Source organism: Betta splendens, chromosome 2 (genome assembly GCF_900634795.4).
Source record: "Betta splendens chromosome 2, fBetSpl5.4, whole genome shotgun sequence".
NCBI classification, from domain to species: Eukaryota; Metazoa; Chordata; class Actinopteri; order Anabantiformes; family Osphronemidae; genus Betta; species Betta splendens.
The window spans coordinates 11,248,910-11,269,967 of record NC_040882.2 but is presented as its reverse complement, the minus strand read 5'-3'; the positions used below and the strand labels follow the sequence as shown (position 1 = coordinate 11,269,967).

Below are 21,058 nucleotides of genomic sequence, written 5' to 3'. Positions count from 1 at the left end.
TAGGGGTTCGGTACTGTAGGCGCGCGTGGTTGGACCGCCGCATTTACTGCTTGCAGATCCTGGACAAACCTCCATTCTGTTGGCTGTCCTTTGTCTCTGATTTTCTTAACTGGGAAGAGTGGAGTCCTCACTGGAGAGTTGTCACATGGGACAACGACTCCTGCTTTCAAAAGAGAGTTAAACACCGGTGTTATTCCTTCAATTGCTTCTCTCTTTAAAGGGTATTGCTGTTTGCATGGTCTGTAGTCAGATTTCTGCGTGATGACCACTGGGTCACACCCTTTGATCAAACCTACATCATATTTGTGTGTGGCCCACAGGGAAGCTGGAACTTCCTGTAAGGCTGGATACTGCGTCAGAGCGTCCTCTGACAAAAACACGTGGTGTGGAGTGTGTGTGGAATGTTGAGGTACCAAGTGCACTGTACGCTGCGCATGAAAGTTAGACTGAAAAAGTTTTTTGTAAGCATGCAAAGTAGGTGAATACATCACATTCGGGTCGGAAGTAGTTTGCCAGTCTCCTTCCCGTTGACATCTATCCACGAAAGGACCCAAGTCCTGCCATCTGTCTCCGTCATGTTTTGACAGAAGGACATGTGGATCTGTAGAATAAGCATCAACAAATCTCTCTTGTTCGTTAGTGAGAGAAATCGCAAGCGCAGACCTATGTTCATCCCAAAAAAGAGAGGTTGAGGTCAGTTTGTCCGCATGTGTGCGTAACCATGATTTTTCAAACTCCTCATCAGGACCAGTGGAGACATGTGCTGTACAAGACAGGTCAGATGCGTCTCTAAAGGTCGTATTCTGTGAGGAAACAAGCTGTCGAGCAGCCTGTATGAGGGCCTCAGTTACAGCCTCTCCCTTCAGCAGCCACTGATAAGAGTAGAGCAGCGGCTCTGAGCTGAAATTAACACAAACAAAGGAATAATTATTCACATTGTCCGTGGTTGTGACCTGCACTCCCTCAGTGGAAATCAGTGAAATACCTAAACTACACATGAGATCTCTTCCTAATAAATTAACTGGGCATAAGTTTGAAAGCAAAAATGAATGTTTGAGTGTCTTGCCGTCTGATGTTGTGCAAGACAGAGGCACAGTAAGTTTTTCTTTTATTGTCTGGCCAGACGAACCTATAGTGTGCACAAATCGTCCACTCATTTTAGGTGGATTGGAAAACATGGACGATTTTATTACCAAATTTGTTGCTCCTGAGTCTACTAAAAACACCATACGTTCACCTAGAACCGTCAGAGCAAACTCAGGAAATTGTTTGAAACCATTTGACTGTAAAGTCATGCAGCAGTTGTCATTTAGCTGTTTGTTATTCTTTTCAAAATCACTCTGTAGGATGTTTTGAGCAGAAAGCAAGTCTTCATTGCAAGCAGGCAAGCATGAATTTGAATCAGTTGAGCATGTATCAAGTGTGAGCGAGTGTGTGTGTGTCTGTGCGGTACCGTCTACGTCATCATGTGAACGGAAACCTTCGCTGGGCTCCTCCTCTAGTCAGTCTGACGAGAGTGCCCGGGAGGGTGGAACCTGACGTAGCCAGGGGCAGTGCTTCTTCCAGTGTCCCATCTCGCCGCAGATGTTGCAAGCGTTTCCTGGATCTCCAGATGCGCCTCCTGTGTCTCTGTTGGGCCAATTCCGTCTGAAGTCTCTTCTTCCTCGCCCGCGAAACCTGCCTGCTCCTCTGTTGTTGTTATGCATTGCAGAGAACATCTCCAAGGATGGCAGATACAATTCGCTCTGTTGTTTTTCCTTCTTTGCCATCTTCCTCTGCTGGAGAGTGTCATAAGCATGGCGTGCGTGTCTTGTGAGGTCAGACAGACGTGCTTCTTCTTTCCATCCGATGTATGACTGCTTCACGGCGTCAAAAACTTCAGGGAGTAAGCCTTTCATCACCAGTTCACACAGGTGACTCTCGTATGTTGAACAGATGAGTCCTCCCACTCCTTCAGGGGGAGGATGAACTCCTCCGTGTGTGTTGTATGCGGTGGTGAGGCGGTGAACAAAGTCATCAACTGATTCCTCTGGTTGTTGTTTGCATGTGGTGACTTTAATCATACAGACTTTGTCAGGGAACGCAGTTTCGAGGTGGGAAACAAGCGTCCTCACTGCGGTAACGAATCCATCATTTAAGTTGTTTGTCCAGTCTTTGTGTTTGAGAGCAAGTGTCACATCAGGCAATTGTCTAGCCAGCTTTTGGTATTCACAAGGTGCAAGACATTTGGCCAGGATGCGACGGATCTCAGCTCCAGTGGGTCTGTACTCCTGGCAGAAAGCTAGAAGATTGGCACCAAATGTCTTTCCTGATACAGTGATGTCTGGGAGATTTTGAGCAAAGTCAGCTATGTCAGCACTAGTCCATGGTCTGTGCACTAACATGCTTCCTTCAGGGCCGGCCACTTCCACCATGGGCAAGCTGATTTCTGGAGCTACTGGTGTGTTGCTCCTCAGGGTACGAACGCTGGTAGTTGCAGAGGCAGCACTCGTAGTGGCGGTTGGTGCATGGGCACAGCTTGTGGCAGTGGATGATGTAGGAATGAAGTCGATAGGTGAATTGGCCCAGAACGTCCGTGCCTCCATTCCAGGAGTTGGTGTGAGATTTACACTGTCCTCCACATGCTCTGACTGCTCTGCAGCTGATGTTACAGCTCCTGATGACAGAGGTTGGCCAGGCTGTTGCTGTGGGTCAGGCTGTTGTTGTTGGTCAGGCTGCTGGTGTGGTGCAGGCTGTTGCTGTTGGTCAGGCTGTTGGTCCTGCTGTGCGGGCTTCCACAGAGTTGTTATCTTTTCTGCCAGCTACGTCACCACTCTCGTCCTTTCTCCCTCCTTTCGCATTTCTCTTTTTGGCATTTCAGTCTTTCCCTGCGTTCTGATTCTTTAACCCAAATTTCAAGGCAAGGCAAGGCATCTGTTGTTTAATTCAATTTCTTGTAAAGTTTTAACTTTGATCGTTCTACTTTTACGGAGCTGTTTCTCCTTCTCTTCTAATTTTTCTTTTAAAGCGTGTATGTCCTTCACATTGAGTGAACCACCTTCTTGAAATCCGTAATGTTTTGTCCAGTCGTGAAGACATGACACGCACTCATCACCATATTTACATCTCATTAATTTTGTAATGCTGCAGTCTGGTGGTGGAGACTTAGATCGCCCCGAACCCATCTTTCAGAGTCCCGGCGGTTTTCTGCCTTAGACTTTTTTGTGTTCCGGCCGGAACCTTTTTTCGAAATTTCTCTTCCACGGACGTCTCCGTAGAAAGGGAACCGCTCAGATCAGCGACAGGGTTCTCGGAAGTGGTCCCTCACCGTCAGGCCCCTCTAAGACCCGGGTCCCTCGTATCTCAAAACCACTTCCCCCTGCAAACGCGCTCCGTATTTCAGAAGCCGTCTTTTATTTCCTTGTCCACTCCCTTTGGACTGCGCTCAGATCTGCACACTGGTCTGTATCCTCAGTACAGACAAAACAAGCTCGGTCCCAGGAGCCAACCCTTAGCAACCACCGTCTCGGCCACCAGGGCAGACTTTGACCTAATTAATTTTACCCGAATATTAAATTAAAAAAAATTAAAAATTTTGTTTGGTCCTAATTATTATATTTTAGATGGTTTTCAGCCACATAGTCGTTTTAGAAATATTATTATCTCTAGTCCTAATTATATTTTTCTTTTGTCGTTGTTTGTTTTAGTCTAGTTGGGGATGTTTTAGAATTAATTGTTACTGTACTTGCCTTACTTTCCCTAAACCAAATGATCAGAGCCAAGTACCCCGAATACCTGAAACCAATTTCAACCCGTTTCTCTTTTTTTTTTTTTTTTTTTTTTTTCTTCAACAAGTTGCAACAAAACGGAATCTCTCTCACCGGGCCGAGTAGAGGTTGGATTTTGTGTTCGTTGGATTTTGTGTTCGTTGGATCTCGTCAGAGGCGATCCAGACGGGTGAGCAGTCCTCCCACTCAGAACAGCTGTAGAGGTTTGGAGGCTGAGCGAACCTAGTCCTCAGGATCGCCGTCCCTGATCACACCGTCCAGACGACCTGCAGCGGATCCTGTTCGTAGACGCCAATTTCTGTGGTGGAAATTTTCCATAAAGAAGTAGATGAGAGAGTTGTCCTTTTGTGCGATTTATTGAAATAATAAAGAAAGGATAAAATAAAAATAATGGGGAAAGCAAATCAAAAAAAAAGAAAACCAGCTGGGGAGATCAGTGCACACACCACGAAGGTGTGATGCAAAGAGCCCACGATCCTCAAGTTGCTTCTGCCTTTTAACCTTTTTCCCTGGACCTGGTGGAATCTCCTTATCACACTGTGGGTGAAGTTGTTCATATTACACAGGGAATACACAAGGCTACAGCCTTGGGTCTGGTGAGGCATCAGACAGAAAGGAGCCAGAGCCAAGGGTTAAAAGGCAGTCTCAGGCCATGAACCATCGGTCACCTTGAGAGGGAGATAGATTGTCTGTCTGAGAATGTTCAGTTCTGGGTCTAATCAACAAGTACAGAATGCATGGTCACTATACAGAGTCAGAAATGAACACAAAAGCATTAAAGTACAATTTTTCCATTACATCCTAAAGAACCTTTAGACATCCAGGTGATTAAGGATATGCAATGCCAATCACCGACTTCTGAACAGAAACGATGGATTAAGCTGGGCGCAGCTTTAATTGATGGAATTTACAAAGTAAATTCCAAACCGGTTTTACCACGAAACCTGTTCCACACCGTTGCCGTGCTGAGCCATGGCCCTTGCCACGTCTCGACAGGGGGAATGATGAGAACGGTGGAACAGCACTTTTTCACACATGGGTTTAATTCCTTTGCCAAACAGTTTTGCAGAGCGTGTTTAACATGTTGTAAACATAATGCACAAGGGAATGAGAGGCCTAAGAGAGGACAGTTTCCTGAGGCTTCTCACCCTTTTCAGTTCCTGCATATGGACTTCATTGAGTTGAACAAGTGCAACAACTACAAATACTGCCTTGTGTTGATATGTCAGTTTTCCTAGTGGGTTGAGATTGTGCCAAGCAAGAATGCTGATGCACTGACAGTTGCTAAAGCATTGTGCAAAATCATTATTCCTGTACATGGCATTCCACAGGTCATCTACAGTGATAATGGGCCACACTTCGTGAACGAAGTGATAAGACAAGTGGCCACCCACTTAGGCATCACGTTGAAAAATCACTGTTCTTACCACCCACAGAGTGCAGGGCTGGTAGAACGCACAAATGGTACATTTAAACTTAGACTGAAGAAAACTATGGAACAGACTGGGAGGTCCTGGCCAGAGTGCCTGGACCTAGTAAAACTGTACATGAGAATCACTCCAACAGGGAATGGTTTAACACCTTTTGAGATCATTTATGGTAGACCGTTTGTGTTACCTACAGTATAATGACTGATGTCAAAGAAAAGAAGGAGAGCCAGACACTAGCAGAGTGGATGGCTAACCTGTTGAAGGAAAAAGAGATTGTGAATGCAAATAAGCTGCCAGACGCTGCTTCGTCTCAGCAGGAGGAGAAGATCAAGCCAGGTGACCAGATCCTCATCAAGGCCATCAAACGAAAGACGTGGTCAAGTCCGCGGTGGGAGGGGCTATACACTGTGGTACTCACTACACCGACGGCTGTAAAGATCGAGGAGAGAGCTACGTGGATCCATCAAAACCACTGCAAGAGGGTGATTCCCCTGGTTGGCACTGAGTAGGGGTGGAAGTCAACCGGTATCAAGACCTTTGGTCGCCGAAGAAACCAACTGATCCTCGCTCCCAGCTATGGCACCAGTGGGTAAGCTCCGGGTAGTGGTCTGTGTCACAATCTTCATGATTGGTTTGTTTGCTCTCAATGTACTGTGGGATAGCCAGATGCTGAATCTGTTTAGAGTGAAGAAATGGACTGGTACGCCAGTGGACGACTGGAACTGGAAGAACTTGGACCCCAACCACAAGCATCCGTTCGAGACCAACATGTGGTATCGTTATGTCAAGGTGTTAGCTAAAGCATACAATAAATCGAATTGTTTTGTGTGTTCTCACATGCCGCATTCATCTTCTCACCTGACTCTCTATGCTACACCCATGCCTTACCATGCAGCATTGTGTTTCTACCGAATGTCTGTTTATGGTCGTTTACAGAATTCATACTTTTACGAGCCATACACTACTGAACTTCTCCAGAAGATGTTTCAGAGAACGTATGAGTACAACTTTACCGCTGAGGGATGTTGTGTAAAAATTCATAAAGTTTATAAAGTAAATACTGTTGAGATTTCAGGAGACAATGTTACAAAATAATACGGCACCTGCTGTACTACAACAGCACCCAACAGCACCCACTGTGGCAGGTGTGGATAATAGCACTCACGGGGTCATGTGTGTAAGGAGGAGACCCTGTTATGCAACAGAAGTGTAGTAGCACCAAGACCATTAAAACTACAGTGTGTTTTACTGACCTAGATAAGGCAGGTGGGAGGAGGGCAGCTTCTGCTGCAAGCTCCTGACCTACAGTAACCTGACCTTGGGAAAGTGAAGGTTTGGAGGGGAGCTGCCCCGCCCGGGGAGAAAAGGGCAGAGCAAGTGTCTTCACTTTGTTTGGGATTATGATTGGGTAAAAATATAATAAAATAATGGTCAAAAACACCCTAAAAGGTCAAGATGATGATCTAACGTCCGGGGAGCTGAATCCCACACCGTGAGCAACAGGTATATAAGGTGATGTTGTGACCAAAAATCCTCAGTCTGTCTTGTCTTCTGTCACTTTTCTGTGGAATAAACGCTTTGTCGACCCTGGATCTTACTGCTCTGGACTTAGTCATTTTTTGAGACCCTGCGGTTGGGACTTGGGAATAATTTTGGGATCTGGCTACTGGGACTTAGAATAATTTTAGGATCTTGCTTTGGACTTAGTTTATTTTCCACACTTTGGGAGTTTTATTTCTTCACCTCTTTGGGAAGTTACTAATTTTCTGGAACCTTACTACTGTGCATTTAGTTCATTTTTCTTCTTTTTGGGATTTACCATCTAATCTCTGGAATTTATATATTTAGAATTTTATTATCTCAATAAAGGATAATTTACACCTATTGGATTTATAAAAAGCTCAGTCAGATTGGAATACAAAATTTAAAGGCTTTAGTGTCGCACACGACAGGGAACTGATGTTTCTTGTGCTGATGTTCAAGTGTCTTCACTGAACTGGACTCCGAAAGGACCTGTTGCCAGTGACAAAGTGATCATCCCTCGAGCCTTACCTAGTTGTGCACACGGCCCTGGTACCGGCTTCCCTTGGTGCTTAGAGAAGCGAGCGAGGAGGGGGGCCGAACCCATAGGGATTTTACCTGTTAACGTGTTGTGTTGTTCTCATAGCTCTCGACGAGGGAAAAAGCAATCCTTTTGTCGTAGTCGATGGAGGCTGGTGGCTCTGTGGCACTAAGGTTTACATGTCACTGTCACTGGTCAGGTCGATGTGCGCCAGTTAAAGTGTCTGACCACACCTTTTTTGCAGAGGCCCACGAGATTGTAGCTAAAGTGCGTGCTAGACAAAGCGTCTTCCCAACCTTTAAACCACATGACGATATGACGGGTTCGGACATTCCGCAAGAATTCAAACATTGGAACACCGCTTCCAAGATTGCTCTTTGTCTTGTCCTACACACTGTGTGTGGGTAAGAATATGCTAAGGTTAGAAACCGTTGATTACCGTTTCCAGGTTTGGGTTAACGCATCTATCACTGTGAATGAGGGACAGAACCGTGAGATCGATGCCCTGAGAATTTTTGACATGCAGAATAGGATGGTGTTAGATTTGCTCACAGCTGGTGAGGGAGGTGTGTGTGTGAAGATTGGTACTGCATGTTGCACTTATATTCCAGACGAAGTTAACACCAATGTTACAGCAGCCATGGAAGTGATGAAGAACCTGAGGAAGACCATGTCACAGGATGCACATCCAGAATCTCGTGATCCCGACTGGTTGAATTGGCTCCTCTCAGGAGAATGGTGGCATAAATTGTTGATGGTTTTTGCATTGATAATTGGTATATTCTCCCTTTTCTTCCTTTTTCTGATCTGCTGCATTCCATGCCTGAGAGCGATGGTCTCTTCAGTTGTTTTAGACAGGATGTATGCAAATTTAACTGCTATGACTGAACTCGACTTTGACTTTGAATTTGATTCTAGACTTTAAAGGTTTTTACAAAAGCTCTTACAAGGTTGATACAATGTTTTGACGTTCACATTAAAAACTGTTTCAGAGAGATGTGATACTGATGTTTAATTGTCCTTGTAATGACAAACAGGGGGGAATGTTGGAGAAAATATTTTTTCTCTATAATTAATCTCATTTATCTTTGGTGTTTATTCTATATCATTTAACCCATATAATCATATATATTCATTTCATTTATATTCATTTATGTATTATTTACCTTTTTACATTTTCCATTTATGGTTTGCATTTGCTGTGCCTTATAACCCCATTGACAGGTGCACAGACTTCTAACCACAGGTTTTCAAGTATTGTCATATACGAAGAACAATTTTGTCACATTTGCCATTTGCTCTGTGCTCCTACGCAGGCGTAGGGGTTCAAAACCACAAGAGGGGTTGGAGGAGTACTGCTATGCCTAATGTGTGTGTTTCTGCATGTTCAGCAATGATGTGATGATGTGATGATGGAGGCGTGTACAAGCTTCAATAAAATGTTGTGCTTTGGGGAAGTTCGTTGGAGTTGGTTCGTCTCTGAGTGAAGCGCTTACAACGCTAAGATCTCAGGCGAACTCCTCTTGGCCAAGTAAAATCTCTGGTTGGCTCTCAGTGTGCTATATTGTTCTCATCTCTGTGTGTATCAGTGCTGTTGTGGTATTTTTAGACCCAACAACCACCTGTCCTTAACTGACTCGCTATTTTTGATCGAACTAATTAAATTAGACTCCAGCCCGTTTCCTTTTTGGGCTAGTTTAGTAGCGCTGATGCTTTGAAACACCTTGGAAAGTCCAGCTTGGCTGACTTCGCTGAACCCGAGCCGTCATCATCACCGCGGGCGACGATTCCTGGCCCAGAGGCCGTGACTCATTGATTCATTCACTGTTCATCATTTCATTCTGATCGTTCTCTCATTTTCTATTCTGTTTATTTGAGTATTTCCATATTATGTTATTCACATATCCAGTAGTGTTAGATTAATAAAACGTTAAAAGGAATCTGTTTTTTTGTGCATTGCTCTTCAGATTTAAGCAGAGGTCACTGAACCGCGACAAGAATTCACGGCATACAGTAAGAGACTGATTTGGTTTTATCACAAGAAAGTTGTTATTGTTGTTAATAACTAGTAACTTATTGAATTGACATCTGGCGTTAGCTAGATTGATACAAGCGTGGTTTCAGCTTTAAAACAAACCTGGTGCCCCAACTTCGAGGTATATTAATGTTTCTGCATTAATATCAAACTATTAATAATTTGAATCCGCTACATCTACTTCACTGTGTCCAGGTGCAGCTCCTGGTGGTCCGGACCGGACCATGTCTGCCTCAGTCCCTGGTGGTCCGGCCCCGACCACGTCTGCATCGGTTCCTGGTGGTCTGGCTCCGTCCACGTCTCTGGCTCTGGATCACCCAGCAACGTCCATGTCAGTCATGGCTCCACGTTTGGGTTTGTCTATGGTTCTGGTTCTGGCTCCTCGCCGGGCCTCATCTCATCCACCAGACTGGTGGGCTCACTCTTGGCGCACCCGGCTGCAGGGGTAGTCCAGCCTCTGCCGTCGCGGGCCGCCTCGGCCTCCTGGAGCGCCGCCCGCCGGCTGGACGTCGTCGCTCGTGGTGGGCCACAGGAGGCGTCTTGCTCAGATGCCATTCTCCTTGGACTCCCGCCTCGTTCTTGGGCACTGGGTGTGCCACTTCGGCCCAGCAACTGTTGGGTGGAGACTCTCCTCGTCACCACCCTTCATGAGAGGGGGATTGAGACCCTGTTTTACTCAGGTTGTGGACTTTGTGTTGCTTTCCTGTCTTGGTCTTGCCTTATGGACACTTGTATTGAATTGCTGCCTTTGTTGTTGTCCTCCTGTCCTCCCTCCCTGTTAGTGTTTCCTGGGTTAGTTTGGGTCTCTGGAAATCCGCCCTTGAGCAGAGGGTTCTGTCACAGTCTCAGCATTGTGTCTGTTTTCCGGTTTTATTTTGATAAGTTCCTGTTTAGTTCACCTGTGTTTTTCTGCCTCGTGACCACCAGCTGTTTCCGTTTAAAAGAATTAACAATTCAACGGTGCACCACAATAAATCCAGCAACTAGGATGGTGCTACCAAGTGAAGGAATCCCACATGACTGCATTCAGGAGACAGACAGATTTATGTAAGTACGAGAAGATTTGCATAATCAACCGATCCCATCAGAATTAACATTATTTGTTGATGGGTCTTGTATACAAATGAATTTGGCTATGGTGTTGTTCAGTTAAAACCTGATGGCACATGTTTGTAACATTCAGCCGCGCGCCGTTAGAGGCGCTCTTGTGTTTTGTTGTGGGTAAACACCTGAGTTTTATTTCCTGTCTGTGTAATGAGTTGATGATACCCACCTGCGTTTATGAGTATTTAAGTAATGTCTCTGTTTTGACACATCGTTGGTGTGTATCCAGCCACCGGTGGTGGCTGGATGCTACGCCAATGTTACAGTTAAAGAGAGTTTTCGATGCAGTGGAGCTTTCGTTTTTTTTGGATGTCTTGTTCCCTGTCAAGGTTTGTGAGTGTCTTGTGTTCATGTTTAGGTTTTGCCCGTAGTGTTACGGAGCGTTTTAGATTTATGTAAGTGATAGTGTTTTCCTGCATTGCAGTGTTTTTCAGTTCTTTCGTTTTGTGTTGGAGCTGAGTGCTGCTTTGCAGTGGTTTTGTGTTTAATAAACTGACTTATGTAAACTGTTAATTCTGTGTTTTGGCCATGCACTTGGGGTCTACCTCTTGTTTCCCTGCTACCTGGTCAGCCAGTTGTGACCATTAAAACAACCACCCCACATGCAGATTTATAGAGGAGTAGTCAGGGACCTTTTGTGTTGCCTTTGTCACTCTTACCTTTTGCTATTAGGAAAATGCCAGAACATTCTTCACGAGGCCAAGTGTTGAAGAAATTACAAACTGTGTGGTGGTCACCTTATATGGCACCAATGGTAGATAGACAACTGGCTTTCTGTCCACAGTGTCCTAAATATAATGTGAGAAAAACCTTCACCCACCCAATAACTCACATACCAGTTCCTGAAGGGCCTTTCAGACATCTGATGATGGATTATGTGGACATGATAGACAGAGTGAGAGGTAAGAGGTACCTCTTTGTGGTGGTCTGTCGATTCAGCAGGTGGATAGAAGCTTGTCCAACAGCCAATCCAGACCACAAAGCAGCAGCTAAGTTCTTGTGGACAAAAGTCTTTCCTAGGTTTGGCATGCCAATATATCTTCTGATAATGGTCCTCACTTTGTGTCAAAAGTTATAAGAGAGATGTTTCACATCTTAGGAGTTCAGCAGAAGTTTGGATGTGTCGACCCTCAGTCGCAGGGTTCAGTAGAACGAGCGAATGGAGCGCTTAAAGCTAAAATCTGTAAAACAATGGCAGACAGTAAAAACAAGCTAACATAGGCCGATGCATTATCACTGGCATTAATGTATATGCACTTACAAACTAACAACACGTCATGAAAGGCTTACTGGCCGACAAATGCCTCTTACACAGTATCGTGGTCCGATAGAGGGACCAACACTGCACCAGGTTGGAAAAGGATTGGGGGATTATTTAAGGGGTTTGACTAAAATCCACAGACTTATCTACCAACAGGTGAAAGAGGCCAACGGTTCAGGAGAGAACAGAATACCACTGGATGTGAGAAACATCCAAGTAGGAGACCAGGTGTTCATGCGCGTGTTCAAAAGACAGTGGAATCAGCCTCGCAGAGAGGGGCCGTTCAAGGTTGTGTTAACCACACCCACTGCTTTAAAAGTAGAAGCTAAGGACTTCTGGTACCACCTTAATCACTGCACACGTCAGCGACCACCTAACCCACCGGGGAACCTACCAGCCCCAGTGCATGCTGAAGGGGATGCAGACAGCACCCCACAAAGTAGAATACCAGCTTTACTTCCTTATAATGGGAAAAGACGCTCAGACGCTCAGACGCTTTGCTAACCCTTTTAGGCTTAGCAAAGTGGGAGCTACCACTGCTACAGTACATGACACTGCATCTGAGCTACTCAACACTGAAAAAGCCCAACACCCACTAGCTGCTTGTGTGCTGGCCATGATTACACTAGCCATTCATAAAGGCATAATAGAACCACAGAGTAACCACCACTACGCATATTTAAAGTCTAGTGCATATGAGTTCAAGAATACCCCAAATTAAACCACTGCCAGGAAGTGAAATAGGAAACTGTCCTGATTTGTCAGTATGTTTTGCACACTGTGCATTACACATGGCAGGAGATTTGCAGCAATGGAGTGATGTACTAGCAGTTTGCCCATCTAGGTATAGCCGAAAGTACAGAGAGTTTGACCATAATAACTCCAACTGTAAGAAAACCTGATTCCATGACCTTTCCTATCTGTATAGTACAGGGGGAGGAATTGGAGCAGGTGACAGGCAGAAGATTACCAGAGATGGAGGATGCAGCAGGATAGGTGAAATGCAGCAAGGAAATATGGTACCCAGGAAGAGCAACAGGTAATGTGACAGCCACCATCAAAATGTGCACCACCAGCCCAAAAGCCCGCTTGAACTGCGCCCAAGTAGTTTCAAACTACATGTAATATATGAGAAAAACCTCACTACAATCTCTCAATGTACACGATTAGATTTTGCTAAAGGCACAGCTCCATTAGGAGACATCTTCTGGACCTGCGAAAACAATGCCACAATAATGCCCCAATTACCAAGAAATTGGATGGGCATATGTGACCCAGTAATGCTGATTGGACAACTGATGCTAATCACCCAGAAAAATGCACCAGCTAGTACCCGACCAAAAAGAAATGTACCACAGCAGTACACCCTAGGCAATTGGACATGGACATACCAGCCAGCAGAAGTATATATCCCATGGGACCAGGTACCAAGTGGAATCCCAGGTGAATATGAGGCAATAGGCTCAGATTGGATACAGTCATGTAGAGTGGCAGGAAGCATCCCGCTCACTGGTCAAATACCCAATGGTCAATACATAGCAAGAAATAGTCGATGGGTTAATTACTTATTGTACAATCAATAGAGGTTAATATATTTCATCCTGTTAGGTTTTGAACTGGTAAAAGACCAACTGTATCCCACATCAGTTATGCGATTTGTGATTGAATCCATAATGGCTACAGATCAAGGAGTATGTGAAGAGTTTGGAAAAGAGTGTTGTACCGTAATACCTCTCCACACATCAAAGGAGGGTGACTTGACACGAGTATTTAAATGCAATGAACAAAGTGCGGGACGAACATGTTAATAACTCAAACTGGAACACAAGATTGGCAAGTCTGTGGCACTGGCTTAGCAAAATGAGCTGGCTGAGGTGGCTTAAAATGATAGGACTGATAGGAACAGAATAGGGAGATTCTTTTTGTCGATTTTAATAATAATCTGCTGCATCTTGCCACTGCTGCGCATCCTGATCTCCAGAGTGTTGCAATGTGTGAAAGGCCAGGTCCCATTACAGGTAAGAGATAATGATGAATTTGCTTTGACGGAATTTGATGACAGCATTAGGGACTTCAGTAACAGCACAAGGGATATAGATAATAAAAACTAAAAACTACAGTAAGAAGGTCATCATCCCTCTCTATGAAGGTATGTACAATGTTCAAAATCAGTATAAAGAACAAGAACAACACAAAAGTAACATATGTATGGACATATGTAAATACACAACTATAACCATTTTATCCATTCTCCATAAAGACTATACAATGGCTGAAGCTTTCTGGACCTGGCAGGCAGCCATGGCGTCTGGCAGTCAGGTTGATGGCAATAACAGACCAGGCCCATCACACATGTTGTGAGCACCTTATCACATAGCCACATCATCCAGGGAAACACCTATTGTGACCACCATGATACCGTGAGGGAGGCCCTCACTGTAGAACTTACATATCAACATACCAACATATAATCCTATGTTTTGTTTTTTAATTGCATGTATGTTAATAATGGATGGTCCTTTAGGACCAAAGGGGGAAAATTATGTGTAAAGATTCATGAAGTTTATGAAGTAATTACTGTTGAGATTCAAGAAGACAATGTTACGGCATGTGCTGTACTACAACAGCACTCACGTGTGTAAGGAAGAGACCCTGTTATGCAACAGAAGTGTAGTACAGTACCACTAAGACGATTATAACTACAGTGTGTTTTACTGAGCTAGATAAGGCAGGTGGGGAGGAGTGCAGCTTCTGCTGCAAGCACCTGACCTACAGTAACCTGACCTTGGGAAAGTGAAGGTTTGGAGGGGAGCTGCCCTGCCCTGGGAGAAAAAGGCAGAGCAACAAGTGTCTTCACTTTGTTTGGGATTATGATTGGGTAAAAATATGATAAAATAATGGTAAAAAACACCCTAAAAGGTCAAGATGATGATCTAACGTCCGAGCTGAATCCCACCCCATGAGCAACAGGTATATAAGGTGATGTTGTGACCAGATATTCCCAGTCTGTCTTGTCTTTTCTGGAACTCAATAAAGAATGATTTACACCTATTGAATTTATAAAAGCTCAGTCAGATTGGAATACAAAATTTAAAGGCTTTAGTGTCGGACACGACAATGACCACACCAGGTTTACTTGAAGAGAAGGTCTTCTTTTATTAGTCACTTACGTTGTGCAAGCAGTAACCAGATAACATCCATCTGCGCATGCTCTGACTACGGCAGCCCTCAAGGGAACAGCACCTAGTGCTACTGTAATATCATTACAAAGTCTACTGTCATCCACAGTCTTGAGTGTGTTGAGCTCCAGCTGGTTTGGACTGGCCACTAAACCAGCTGCTCCACCTTCCATCTGTATGCCGACTCATCACTGTCCTGGATAAGCTTAATTACGATCATGTCATCTGCATACTTCAGGAGTTTTGCAGTCGGGTTCCCTGAGGTGCAGTTGTTAGTATAGGGAAAATAGCAGTGGGGAGAGGACGCACTCCTGTGGTGCGCCGGTGCTGATGGTGCGAGTGCCGGATGTGATGCTGCCCAGCCTCACCTGCTGCCTCCGGTCAGTCAAGAGGCTCCTGATCCACTGCCACGTGGGGTTGGGGTCGGTGAGCTGGGTCAGCTTGTGGTGGAGTATTCCAGGGGTGATTGTATTGAAGGCAGAGCTGAAGTCCACGAATAGGATCCTGGCATATGTGCCAGGGAGATCTCAGGTTTACTGCATCAGCTGCTGACCTGTTTTCCAGCAAGCGAAATGCAGGGGGGCAAATAGGGGGTCTCTGATGTCCTTCAGATGCTTCAGCACTAGCCTCTCAAACGACTTTATGATCACAGACGTTGGGGCGACAGGTCTGTAGTCGTTCAGGGTGGTGATGGTAAACTGTCTGAAGCAGGTGGGCACTCTAGGCAGTGGCAGAGAACAGTTAAATTACTGTATGAAGATCGGCGCCAGCTGGTCAGCACAGACTCTTGTCAGGATCCTGGGCTGGCTCTGCCAGCCATTCTGTTTGTTTTCTTTTTTCACCCTGGACCACGCCTTCTCCCTCACTATGCCACGCCTCAGCTCTGGACCATTCCCACTCCCTCTCCTTCCCTCTGTAGACATAGTAATCAGTTCAACTTGCCACACCTGCACTTGCCCTCTGGATCCCTTCAAAGACACCTGCAGCACAGCACTCTGTGCTGGGTCATTGTCATACGCCACTCTGTCCTTGTTTGACCATTGCTTCATGTCAGGTTGGTCCATGTGTTAGTTCATTTTTGTTGCCATGTCTTAGTTAGCCTTGTTGCCATGTCTTACTTAGCCTTGTTGCCAGGAATGAGATGATGAACAGTGAATGAATCAATGAGTGAAAGCACAAGGAACGGTCAAGACATGAATGTGTGATGGTGTTGATCAAGCGAAGAGTATTTGTTCCTAACTTATACAAATCTAAGGACAACTTAGAATGAATATTAAATTTTAGCGCTTTGAAAAAAACACCAAACTTCTCAGAGGATTAGAGATGTTTGTCTTGCCTTAGTTTGTGTGACAACTGTGGTGTGCTGCCACGCCACGAGGCGTCGCTGCTGCATGTTCCTGTCGGCAAGCTCTGTTTTCCTGTTGCAACAGGTGGACTGCATTAAGGGGTTTTGTATTAAAGGAGCAAATTGACATTAGCCTAGTCGCTGGTGTGTTTGCGTAAGCTGAAGAGGTCCTCAGTGATTCCTAGCCATCTTACGAACCTGACCGTGTATTGTACGAGTTGTTCTCTGTAGGTATTCTGCCATGCTCCACGCGTTGCATGTGTTTTTGCTGTTATTCGTACTCCGCTAATCGTTACGTTGAATGTATTCCTGCCATTTGAGCAGCATTTTGGTTCATTCCTGTCCTGCCGTTTGAGCAGCGTTTTGGTTCATACCTGTCCTGCCGTTTGAGCAGCGTTTTTGTTTATACCTGTACTGCCGTTTAAGCAGCGTTTTTGGTTTATATCTGTCCTGCCTTATGTGCAGCAGGTTTTGTTTTCCTACAGTTATTCCTGCCAGTGTTGCTGCGGGTTTACAGTAGTTTGTAGTAGTTTGTCTACTTTGGTGTGTACATTAAATCCCCATAACTGTGTATATTGTCCTGCTTTTGGGTACCAGTCTCAGTAGCCCGACCGCCCGGGCGTAACAGTCTGGAGCTGTAGGCCGCTGTGTAATGTCTCCCGTTACCGGCTTGGTTGAGCATAGCGTGATCCAGGTGTCACGGCCTCTGGGCCAGGAATCGTCGCCCGCAGTGATGATGATGGCTCAGGGTCAGCAAAGTTACAATCAGTCAGGCTGGACTTTCCAAGGTGTTTCAAAACGTCAGCGCTACTTAAACTAGCCCAAAAAGGAAGCGGGCTGGAATCTAATTTAAATACTTAGATCAAAAATAGCGAGTCAATTAAGGACTGTTTGTGATAGTTTCAGTTTCGCAGAGTTTCTTCATGACTTTCTAACGTAACAAAATTTGTTGCTCGTTCGTATTTCTAAGTTTAATATAAGTTTACAAAATTTAAGAACAAAGGAAAATTAAAGGAGTCATATCATGCTTTTCATTCTAAAAAATATTAGACTTTAATGTCTCAGTAAGGTCTCTGTAAATTTTCATCCCATAAAACCCTTTAGATCGTCCACACTGCCCCTGTCAATGTGTGGTTTTCACTCCCCATTAGCAAACGCTGTGTTTTCTGGGCGTGTCGCAAGCGAAGCTGCTCACCACACCTCTGTGCGGAAGCGCATACCTTTTTTGTTGTTGTTTTTTTAAATTGGCTCCATGGATACGAGCCACCGCACGGTTACGATACAATAGGTGGCAGTAGTGCGACGTTGAGAATACAATCCACCGCAAACCTCCACAGAAGAAGAAGACCCGCTACAGAACTGCACGACATTAGTCAGCTGGTTCGTAGCGTAGTAGAACCATACGTCTACGATCCCGAATCTGACCCTGAAGCTGAAGAGGAGGCTGTTGAAGTCGCCACATTTCGGCTGATGCAAGACGTGTCTCATTGGTAATGTCGCATTTACTTCAATTTAATTGATTTATGTAATTTGCAAAGTGACTAGCGGTTGCTAATGCGTATGCTAAATGGCCTGTGCAGCTTGAATATTCACAACACGACTTACCTGGAAAACTCTCGTTAATAGAAAACACTACTTTAGCTTACATTATACAAATAAATAAGTTTGAGAGCATAGCTGAAATAATATAAATACATTTTACATTTACACATTTCACTGTTTTGTCTTACTTGTGCTGCTGCTCTGACATAATTTTATTTAAAAATGTGCATTAATATTTAGAGCAATCACTGCATGACCTACCTGGGAACAAAAAGCATTGGTTCAAATTATATATTGACCTAACGTATTTTTACTGCTTTTAATTATGTTTTTTGTCATTCATGATAAATTTGACAGTAATATGTCTCTGTATCTGAAGTTGTTACAGGTATCTAGTCTACAGAGGCTAGTGAGCTGGTGCTGAGGATTCCTGGGGTGAAGAATCTGAGTTGCCATCTCTTCATGCTTGGGTTGTAGATGAAGGCAGTTTCCTGATGGATAAAACACTAAAACACTCATAGTATGATTGATGTAGACCACCTGTAGAATAACTCCTTTACCGTTTGAGTAAAAATGTGTTTTTTGTGAGTGCAACACTCATTAAGAATTTTTTTTAACTTTATTTATATATAATTTATATGTGTTTTATTTATGGCCGCTTCAACTTTATAGCTTACCATATTAGAAAGAGAAAAACATGTAATTTCAATACTATGATTTCCTAAATAAAAGTGTTTTCCCTTCAGAAACAGAGTTCAGTGAAATACATAATAGTTAAAGCCAACTTTATTGTAAACCAAAAAAATACACCACTACTCCAAAGCTAGAACAAACTGTTACCTTCACACTCCAATGTGCAATGTATAGGTTACTGAGTTAATTAAGAAGTCTGGGGGTTTGAGGACGAAGGAGAAGCTTTTGCAGGGCCTTGCAGACGAAATGCATGAAAGTAGGGTAAACAGGGAGATGTGGTGATCCTTGTTCTCATCACTATTTGGAAGACTGAGCGGAAGCAGTCCTCTACCAGATGGAAGCTGTGGCTGTCCTCACCATCACCTCATCAAAACAAAAGGTAGTGCAATCAGAATTGTAGATTAGTGAAATGTTAATTATTATGTAGGTCAAAACCTTCTCTAATGTAAGAACACACAATACCAGACAAAAAATTAAACCAAACAAGAGGACAGGCCTGTCTGTGCTAAAACAACAGATAAACAGTTGTTACAATTCAAATATAAAATCTAAACAGTATATACCAATTAAAATCTTCCATTACCTATCTTACTGTTGGTACATACAAACTTACATACCTTCACTCCTGAGCTGGGCAGCAGATGTCCGTGTACCAACAGTCTGCAGTGTTTTCTCTGTTTGACAGCCTCCTTGCATGTGGGCAACTGGGATTTGCCCTCCTACAGTATAGAAAAGACTGTTACATTTACTGTAAATTGTATTGGTCCTACAAATATAATGGCTATGGTACAAGCTACCGGTAACTGACCAGATAAGCAGCAGGTATTGTAGAGATGTGACTAATTAGCAACTAAGCTTGCAACACAACACAGTAATCATTCCAACTAAACATGTTGGAATTTGATAGAACAATGACATAACCCCAAATCACAAGTTGATTTAGGCTGGACAGGACGGGTTAATAACAAACACAACCGCGTTCTTCTGCAGGTTCTTTTTGTAGCGATCGACCAACTGTAGCTCTAAAGTGCAAAGGCCTAAAGACATGCTAACGGCTAACGCAACACACAAACAGGAGCGGCAGCACGTCAACAGGACAAAAGCTCGATCCACCGCTTCCTGCCTGTCGCCGATCGAAGGCCATTGCTATTAGCTGTTCCCCACACAGGTGTGTGGTTGCACCAACTCAGAGTAGCACATTTGAAAGGGACAAAGGCTCAGTTGACTCACTGTAGCCGTTAGCGACGCTAGCGATTAGCTTGTCTCACATGTGGGTTACTGCATTTTAAACAGACCCAACTATCATATTTAGATATCACAAGTATCAAGCACAAACTTACTACAGCGAGCTAGATGCACCGCTTCCTGTCTGTCGCCGCTGGAAGGGCGATAACGATCAGCTGTTCCCCGCAGGTGTATGTGATTACAGAAAAAGGACAGACGCTAGACCCACTGCTCCCTGCCTGTAGCCGCTCGATGCCGTTACGATAATCATTAGCTTTTCTCCACACAGGTGTGTGGCTGCACGAGCCCACATGAGCACATTTGAAGGGGACAAAGGCTCGACTGGCTGTAGCCGTTAGCATAGCTAGCTAGTAACTTGACTCACACATAGGTTACTACATTTTAAACGGACAAACTAACATTTTAAAACATTATAAATATCAAGCATGTACTTACTTCAGTGAGTGGATGACGGACTTTAGGAATAGGTCCTTTTTTTCCAACAGGAGCCGTGAAACAAATCCAGCATTGTACGCACCCTCGTTTGAAATGCACATACGTATAAATGCTAAGGCAGTGTTTCTGGCACCGGTCCGTTAAAAATAAAAGTGACCCACAAATCCTCACTTGTTGATCCCTTGGTAAAGTGAATAGACTTTGGTGTTGGTTAGAACACCTAAGAACTGAACTATTTCTATGGGAGGACTTGGGCGCTGCCGTGCTCGTCTGTTCACGGTGAGTGAGAGGGGGGACATGGCGGAAGTCCAGTTTTGGTTCGGGATCATTGTAGGGGTGGTGGTTCAGGATTTGCAAGGAGAACTTTCAACCAGTGTGACGACAACTGGGACACGGCCTCAGAGTAGGTCGTGGCTGTTTTCATTGGATGAGAAAATTTACGTTTTCAAAATGTGAAAAAAGCAGGAAATGCATTTCTACCGTGCTCAGTGTGTGTATATGTGACCCATAGAGTCATAGGGACGCTCCAAAATGTCTAAAAAGTGGATTTTGCATGATATGGGCCCTTTAAAGAAAAGTAATGCGACGCAAAAAGAAAAGGTAAAAGAAGTTGAAAGATAGAGGGAAATCCGATTTCACTAGGGTGTCACTGGTTTAAATACCCCTGGGGCAGTGGTCACTGCAGGGCGGAGAAATTAGTTCAATCAGTGGTGAAAAGTTCCATCTCTTCAGATCAGGTGTCAAACTATTTGATTTGGATTGCTCCTAAATCTGGGATAACTAAGCTTTCCTCTTTTCATCAAGCTCAGAGTACCATCACACCATAACACAATACACATGTAACGATCACTTTGGCACTCAAATAAGCGGGGAAGTCAGAATGGTTAACAGCAATATTACAGTAAATGCATTGACTATTAAGGTTTTATACGTGTTTTTTTAAAATGCTGTAACAAATGA

The 21,058-nt window shown here is 44.2% G+C and overlaps 2 long non-coding RNA genes across 2 annotated transcripts; one reads left to right on the top strand and one right to left on the bottom strand.

The window, feature by feature from the left end:
* Nucleotides 1-17,199: 17,199 nt before the first annotated feature.
* On the top strand, nt 17,200-18,474 carry LOC129603837 (uncharacterized). The gene is made up of 2 exons (XR_008694064.1): nt 17,200-17,673; nt 18,105-18,474. It is a non-coding gene; the product is annotated as an uncharacterized LOC129603837 (long non-coding RNA).
* A 19-nt stretch (nt 18,475-18,493) lies between these two features.
* On the bottom strand, nt 18,494-20,381 carry LOC129603836 (uncharacterized). The gene is made up of 2 exons (XR_008694063.1): nt 20,099-20,381; nt 18,494-19,137 (listed from the first exon to the last, which is right to left on the bottom strand). It is a non-coding gene; the product is annotated as an uncharacterized LOC129603836 (long non-coding RNA).
* Nucleotides 20,382-21,058: the final 677 nt, after the last annotated feature.